Source organism: Rhea americana, unplaced genomic scaffold (assembly GCF_003343005.1).
Source record: "Rhea americana isolate MKP2758 unplaced genomic scaffold, rheAme1 scaffold_214, whole genome shotgun sequence".
Classification (NCBI taxonomy): domain Eukaryota; kingdom Metazoa; phylum Chordata; class Aves; order Rheiformes; family Rheidae; genus Rhea; species Rhea americana.
The window spans coordinates 381,601-389,022 of record NW_028186299.1 but is presented as its reverse complement, the minus strand read 5'-3'; the positions used below and the strand labels follow the sequence as shown (position 1 = coordinate 389,022).

The following is a 7,422-nucleotide window of genomic DNA, read 5'->3' as shown; positions in this document are numbered from 1 at the left end:
TGTGGGGGAACATGAGAGAAGGAGTGTAATAACAAAGCACACGCATACCCCAATGAAAGATGTGCGTACACTCTTTTAAATGCAACATGGAGAAAAGCTTATTTTATTCTCTTAGTGCCATTTCTACTATGAAATAAATTAATATAACAGTTTCTGTCTTATTGGTGAAATTGGTTCTTTCACAAATAAATAGCATGTATATTTAAAAGGGAACTAATTTCTCACACACAGATTTTGTTTGTACCTTCCAGGGCTTTAAAAAAGGCTTCTTCACTATCAGTGCCATGCAGCCCTCTTCTCTCACCTCCCAAAATTCATAGGTTTATCAATGATCTGTTTTAACATCATGCTTTTGCTGCGTTTTTAAAATATTTTCCTTTTAAACAGTTAAATTGTTTTTAAGTAAATAATTGTAAAAACTGTGACAGTAACTATCCATTACTAATGCTCCAGGTCAGCATTAGTAGTGAGGATACTGAAGACACTGCATGGGGAAAATTAATTCAATCTCCAACCTAATAAATAAATAAATAAGGAGAAGAATGAGGAAATGAACCCATTTCACGTGGTCAATGGGATCATCTCATGTTTACTCCATGGCTCTTACATCTTATATGAGTTGGGCAGAGCACCATGACTGCTTCGACTGTAACCAGCTGAAATTCCCGTTGGAATTCCTCCTGCTGCACAAGTTTGTCCTCACCCCCATTTCACACCAGTTAGTGAAATGGCATGTTGCAGACCTCACGCTCCATGGGAAGTGCTGGCGTCCTGGCAAATGGGACAGGGCATCCTCCTAACCCTTCCTGGGGGATACAACCCATCACCAACCCCATTCTGCAAGCTGCTTGCTGAAACAGGCAGTGGCTTTTTACACTTCAGAGGACCTTGGCTCTGTGTAGCCAGCAATACCCACGCACAGGGCAGCTGCCACAGCTGCAGACCTTCAGCGCCTGGCAGAGAGGGCAGCTGCCTGTCGTTAAGCGTAAAGAGCGCTTGTGAGAGCATGCTCATCCCCCTCCTTAAAGTCTCCATGGTGGTAAGTTTTTGAATTTGTTCTTTTAGCAGGCCATTCATCCTCTCTGTTACTCCACGAGCTTGAGGGTGGCACAGTATACACAAGACCCGGGTGATTCCCCAAGTCCTTTGCTCGTTCTTGCACTATATGGCCTGCAAAGCGGGTACCTCTATCACTCTGTATTTCTTTTGGTATGCTGGGAACATACATGAGTCGCTCTAAGCCCTGTAGAGTAGAGGATTGATTTGCGTGGGTGGTAGGATATGCATACATAAGGCCTGTTTAAGTGTCTGCAGCAGTTAATATATACCTTCATCCCTGTGGGGGGGGAGGGTGGCAATGGGACCACATAATCTACTTGCCAGGTTGCAAAGGATCATTCACCTTGCTTGATGTGACCATATGTGCTGATGAAAGGCACTTTTTTAATCTTCATACCAACAGGACAGTTAGCACATGATGTTTTATACCAATGTAAGGCTAACATTGGATGGCCTCGTGATAGATCCCAAGCCTGAGCTGTGATGGGGCCATAATGGCCTGATCATTCATGCACTTGCCAAGCTTGCTTTACCTCTGAGGGAGTTGCCATCTGATCAGCTGCTGTGTTATCCTGAGTTTTGAGGGTCTCCTATTTCTGATGGGCATCAACGCATCGCACAGATGCAACTTTGGTTTGACAACATCCCAAATCCTTTCCCACAAGTGGGTCCTTCAGAGTTCCTTATCATGTGTCTTCCACTGTGCAGTGGCCCGTGTTGGGAACCAGGTTTGCAGACCCTTGTATACTACCCAGCCAGCTGTATAGAGGTAGCGTGCATCTCCCTCATCAACAGCTGTAGCTGTAGCCTTTAATACGATCCACTGACTTCAGTACCTCAGTTCATGAGGCAAAACAGATGGTATCTGTGGTGGGATTATATGCTACAGAGTGCCACACTTGCTCTCCTGTCTAGGAATATGCTGCAGGGCCATTGGAAAGCCAGGCCCACTCTCGCTGCTCAGGAGATAACGTCTCAAAATGAGGGGCCTCTTGGGCATGCGATGGCTCTGCTGGGGAGCAGGCGGGCAGCCCCTCTGGCCCGCACAGCAGAGGTGCGTGCTCAGATGTACTTCCCCCAACAAGGCTGCAGGCAGGGTACTCATGCCCTTTCTCCCCTCCTCAACCCGGGCTTGTAAGCAGTTGTCTCCATTGTCACTGAGTTGCAGCTTGGGCCCTGGTGGTATTATCACTCACCCATGCTGGAAAGTGGATGGGGGTGCATACTGTCACCAGGTCGTGGCCCATAACTCGTTTGGTATCCTGCAAAGCCCGCTCCACAGCCAGGAGTTGCTTTTCCAGAGGCATATAATTTGCTGTGGCCCCTTGCAGGGAAGGGGACCAGAAACTTATAGGTTTGCTAAGTGGAGTACGAAGGTCTGCCAGAACCCCAAAAGGCCCAGAAAAGCTTGTAGCTGTTTTATTCTAGTGGAAACAGGGTACTGTTCAGTAGTATTGTGCACTTTCTCAGGGTCAGCCTTCGTCTGTCCCCTCCAGACACTCCCTGAGAATTGCACACTGATGTTTGACCCCTGCATCTTCTTAGGGTTTACAGCCCAGCCCCGTGCTGTAGGGTTTGTACTAGCAACAATAGCTGCTCACATACTCGCTCTTTAGAAGGTCTCATTACCAAAATACCACCAGTATAATGACAGATAGTACACTCGGGAAGGGGGGAAGGGAGATCTGCTGAGATCATCTGGTGGCAAATGGTGGGGCTATGTTTATAGCCCTGCAGAAGGACTTGAAATATATTATCCTATGTAAATGCAAATTGATCTTGCGATTGCAGGGATATAGCAATGGAGAAGAATGCATTCACCAAATCAGTAACAGCTTTCCATTCCTGCAAATGTTTCTCTACTCCTTCTAGCAGAGTTACATGTCAAGTACTATAGCTGATAATGGAGGCAAAATTTTATTTAGCTCCCTGTAATCCACAGTAATACGCCAAGAGCCATCAAGCTTCTGAATAGCAGTATGTTATTTGAGCATGCAATAAAGTGTCTATAGCTTCCTGAATCTCCTTTTCCACATCAGGAATTCTATATTGTTTCACTTGCACCCCAGTGCGGGCGAGCCAGTAAATCCACTGGGTCCCATTTTGGATACCAGGGTAATGGATCACAGCTGCAGTAATGCAGGACTCTTTCCAAAGGAGAACAATACTTGCAGGGTCTGAATCTCTCTGCCCAGTCAATCCCCGAGAGGTACTCATGAATCTGTGTTAATAAAACCAGGGTAGAAAATCTTGTCGGGGAGGGTGGCCAATTGCTAACGTAACTACGGCCTGAACCGCTGGGGTGACCGATCCTCCCAAACCATACACATGGGTAGCGTCCTTCTCTGGAGCTACTGTGCTATGTAGCACAGTCTATCTACTAGAGCAATCACAGCAATTTCTCCTCCAGAGCGCTAGTAAACTTTCAGGGGTACATGAGAGCACTGGTCCCCCAATGGTAAGCCACAATTGATGCTCGTATTGCTGGGGACTCAACATTCTCCTCGTTGTGTTTTGGCTGGCAATTTCCATGTGATGGCTGGAGCGAACAGGGGTGGTAGGCTGCGTTCAATATTGCTAATTAGCAAGTAACCGCTGTCACCGCTTAAATAAGTCAGCAATAGAAAGACCATTTATCTCATCACGTAATACCCCTGCTTGCAGCAAGTCAGCCCACATCTGTCACCTCATCCCCTCGCCCCTCCGTTTAGGAGTTCCTGCCAATTTTCTCGCCTTGGAATTCCCAAATACTCTCACTTGCTTAGTACCTGCTTCCCTAGAAGTGCCAAACCCCTCATACTGTTTACCAAAGCCCCTACTGTCCCAGTTGCAGGCATTACCATGCCAAGGAGTAATGGCTTTAAGACATTTGGAGCCCCTTTAATAACTGGGTTGTCATCTTCTGCATTATTTCCTTGCTACCTGATCCATCTCCATCTGCTAACCCAGTTGCTACCCCTAGCTGCTGCAACACATGGATCCTTCTGCAAAAGTAAGCCTTGCTCCCACTCTAGCGGTTAGTTCACCTGTGGACGAGTAAGCACCTACTACTGCAGTGCTTAACCATTGATATAATGTTGGAGCTTCAGTAACGTTTCCTATCCCATCCCATGCAGAAGTTAACTGGATAAGATAATATTGTACTTGAGCATCCGTTGACAAGGGGCTTATTAAATTCAGCTCCTTTCTTAAGATAGCAAGTGATCCAGCACTTGCATCCCATGCTCTCGCTAACAGAGACTTCTTGGGCTGCTGCTGGAAAGCAGTTAAAAATTCATACAATTTCTTCAGGGTACATGTCTGAGATTGTTCCGCTGTATTCCCATCTGCTTGCCTCTCCCCCTTCAATTGCCTAAGAGGTCAGACCTGGGGAGTAGCCAATTCTCCTTCTAATCCAAATTCAACCTCCAAGTCAGATGAAATACTCCAAATATTACTATTGCACTCCTCTGTGTCCCAGGAGGGTCTAGGTATTATTGCTCTCACCTGAGCGACTGTAGCTGGGGCTTTACCATTGCACGCATGGTGTTTGGTAGCCTCATGCAAAGCTAGCTGCTCTACCCTGTGGGTTAATTCCTGATTCTTTTCAGTTTGGGTCCTAATCAACTCCTGTGCTACCACCTTTGCATCATGCAAATCTCCAGTCTCCTTCTCCAGATCTTTTACTCATTGCTGCAAAGATGATATCTCATTATCTAAGGCTCAAATGCCCATCAGAAGTGCCCACCCTAACCATCCAGCTAGCTTCTGAGCTGTTCCCAAAGCAGCGCAGCAGGGCATAACCTTTAACGTGGATTCAGCTGCCTTTGGGGTAACATTTTCCCCCTGTGCCAGCTCTAGCCAGTCCTTGGGGGCTGCCAGAGTGGCAAGCAATGCAGCTACTGGCCCCCACCACTCAGTCTGGGGCCATCCTGGCAGCCACAAGTGAGCAGTCCCTCCTTGGCTCTCGTCCTCCCCTTTGCTCTCCTTGGCCATGGCACTGTCATTCTGTCTCCTGCTGACTACGCCAGGCAGGGACACTGCCTTGACCTTCAGCAGGGACAGATACACAAGCACAAGGCACACTGTGGTCAGTGCTGAGCATTTATTACCTTTGTGTCTAAGCGGTGGCCCCCCAGCGATTTCCCAATCACAGCAACAAAGGCGTGGGAGAATCCCAGGCACCGCTGAGCATTGCTCCATGGTGAGTAACACCGTGGGGGGATGCTGTGAGACGTTTTTACATACTATGCACAGGCACAGTGAGCATGTTGAGCAAACCACAAATTTCAACTCAAAGACCAGGTGTAGTACCACACTGGCATGAGCTCAGCCACGTGACTACGGGTCAAGATGCCCTGTTGACGCTTCTTTTCCCACAGGATGGTCCGGCTGGCTTCCATTGCCCGTCTCCTCAATATTCTTCCACCTTTTCCCATACAAAAGTGTTCTCAGCTCCTCACGGCTTTACTTTCTAGATAAAAAGCAAACCACACAGGCTCTACTTGCCGCTGTTTGTGGATGTTTGCTGCAGACAGGATATGAAATGGGGTCTTCTATTGTGCCAGTACCGCATTGTCAGCCTACGTGCTACTGCCTTTGGGGAGGGGAAAGGGTCTACAAAGGGAAGTCTCGGGAGGCAGTATTGTTATGGCATGGCACAGGCTCACCTTGCTGAGCTGTAGAACCAGAGCTGGGCACTCAGGGCAGAGGAAAGAGAGGTGATTTCTGATGCATTTAGTGGTTAAACAGATTTTTTGCCACAGATCTTAACTATGGGGAATTTGCTTTCAAAGGCGTAACAGCCTCATGGTCAGGCCATTTTTGTTCATTGCTTCTCCACAGACCTGAAGTCAGTGCTTCCACCTAAAGCTCTCTCTTCAGTCTACAGACATGGGAGAAAGCGGTACTCTCACCAAGGTCAGACGCCCAGGCTTTGGCACAGTAAATACAGGCTGCAATGAAAGCCGAGTTATTTACCAGCAGACATGTAGGAACAGCTACACAGTTTACTATTTCTATTTATTTTATGGATATTTTTTCTCTCTTTCTTTCTCTTCTGCTCCTTCATCTCATATTATTCCTGGAGCTCCCAGGTAGATTTCCATGATCATTTTGAGGACTTGCACAGAGTGCATGGATAAAAGTGACTTACCATAAGGAACCTTAGGAACCTTATCTGAAGAGGTTGGCCCTTTTAGACCAAGAAAGGAATTGTACTTCTTTTTGACAATGAAGTACCTTGTTACCAGTTACTCGAAACAAGTTTTTAATCAATATTTTATTCTTGTGATAGTCTATTTAAATATTTAAGGATAAATATACTGTATTTACCATAAATTTCAAAGATATACCTGTGATTATATTCATTTATTACCTTTCATTATTACGAAACTTTTCATACAATGCAAGAAGACTGAACAAGCGGAGACATTTTATTCTTGTTGCATTTAATAGCTTAGATTATTTTTTTAAAAGCAACTTTTTTTTCCCCATTTAGTTCCAGTTAATATAGCACGCTTTGTGTGGGAGATCTTCTTATCTACTTCTTTCACTTGAGTGCTAATGTATCTGATGTATCAATGCCATCAAAGCTGTGAATCTTTTTCCAGCCCACATCTGCTTTCTTGACTAAATCTATTCAGTTAATAACACATTCCAGGTACTATCTTGAGACTATGCCTTCAAAATAAATAGGAATGTAGAGTATTTAGACTAAGCAGTTTCTTTTAGGTAGATTTAAGCATAATTCATACACTTGAATGATTTGCAAATGATTGCTTTGGGCAGTAAAGAACTGCAATAAGTATTTGAGATTAAATAGTCTATTAATATTATAACTCGGGTTCAAATACATCTAATTAGATCACTTGTAACCACAGAGATAAATGATTTTGCCACAACCTCTTTCCCCATTCCATAGTCTTCCTTTAAAATAGCTTCATATTCAATCTTCAGTAAATAGATAATTTGCATTTGAAAACATTTCATTTTGCTTGCATCCTGTTCAGCAGAAGGAAAACTTACAATGGAATGGAACCTTCGAAGCAACTTTCAAATTAGCAAAGATGCTTAGAGACTTAGAGTAAACTTAGAATAACTCATGTTAACCAAAAATTGTCCAGTGATTCATTTCAAAACAAGAGGGGGGGAAAAATGGGCAACTGAGTTTATGCTGGGCTTCACTGACCTGTGAAAAATCTCATTGTTCTTTTTCCTCTTTAGTAAACTTTATTCCTACTTTCAATCATTCAGCAAAAACTTTTTTTTTTCTTTTTTTTTTTTTTGGGGGGGGGGGTAGGCGGGGGGAAGGAGGGAAGGGGTGAGGAGAAACACATTGGAGCATTTGAACTTGGGCTGACACTTAATCCATAGAGTCTTTTG

At 44.9% G+C, this 7,422-nt stretch overlaps 1 pseudogene; it reads right to left on the bottom strand.

Annotated features, from left to right (window-relative positions):
• Positions 1-979: 979 nt before the first annotated feature.
• LOC146595854 (uncharacterized) lies at positions 980-5,441 on the bottom strand (annotated as a pseudogene).
• Positions 5,442-7,422: the final 1,981 nt, after the last annotated feature.